Genomic DNA, 774 nt, shown 5'->3' with positions numbered 1-774 from the left:
AGTCTGGCAAACTCCCTGTGGCGTACCCAATATGCCAAATACCAGTAACAATGATGGGTCTCATTCTCCTAAAGAGCCTTGAATATAATCTCAGGGCTAGGATGAAGGAGACGTTACTGGGGCCTGCTCGAGGCAATCGACGAATAACAGGATGATCTGTGATCTGTGATCTGTGATCTGTGATGTGATTACTTCCACAGTTTTCCAAACCTTCCCCCCAAATTACCAGATTTTATAAATATTGGGTGTGATATTCATTTCAGCAGCATATATGCATCTAGAGTAACAAGGAGAAGATCAGCATGGCCCCTGAACAAAGATGACATGCAGATTTATAAAGTGTTCCATACATTTTCAAAAATAAAGATGTCATGCGTGGTCTGATTTCAGAGGACATGGGCTTTGTGCCCAGAACATTGAGGGGAAATTTAAATAGATTGGGAGGAAATATCTTACCTGTGAGTCTTATTTTCTCTTCAGAACACTAGTTCCCTCCAGACAGAGAGAGATACACAGTATTTTTAGACTTTTGGAATGTATGTGTGCCCCATACAGAGTCTTCACATTGAACCTGACTAGAAGACATTAAGTTGGATTCCACCTTGTTAGAATTCATATATTCCAGTCTCCTCCTTGTTTTAGTTTGGAGTCTCCTGGAAGAAGGAACAATCATTGACATTCAAGTTGTCTATTGGAGAGGTGATCTCCAGAAACATTAAAAGGAGCATGGGAAGGAGAGAGGAACCAGGGAAGTTAACCTATCCGTGGTCCTTC

The 774-nt window shown here is 41.3% G+C and overlaps 1 non-coding gene across 1 annotated transcript; it reads left to right on the top strand.

Annotated features, from left to right (window-relative positions):
- The first annotated feature begins 250 nt into the window (after positions 1-250).
- LOC130030837 (U6 spliceosomal RNA) lies at positions 251-354 on the top strand. The gene has a single exon (XR_008793515.1). It is a non-coding gene; the product is annotated as a U6 spliceosomal RNA (small nuclear RNA).
- The last annotated feature ends 420 nt before the right edge of the window (positions 355-774 follow it).

This window comes from Sorex fumeus, unplaced genomic scaffold (genome assembly GCF_029834395.1).
Source record: "Sorex fumeus unplaced genomic scaffold, SorFum_2.1 ptg000044l, whole genome shotgun sequence".
Lineage (NCBI taxonomy): Eukaryota > Metazoa > Chordata > Mammalia > Eulipotyphla > Soricidae > Sorex > Sorex fumeus.
Note: the sequence above shows the minus strand (reverse complement) of the source record. Positions and strands in the feature narration are given on the sequence as shown.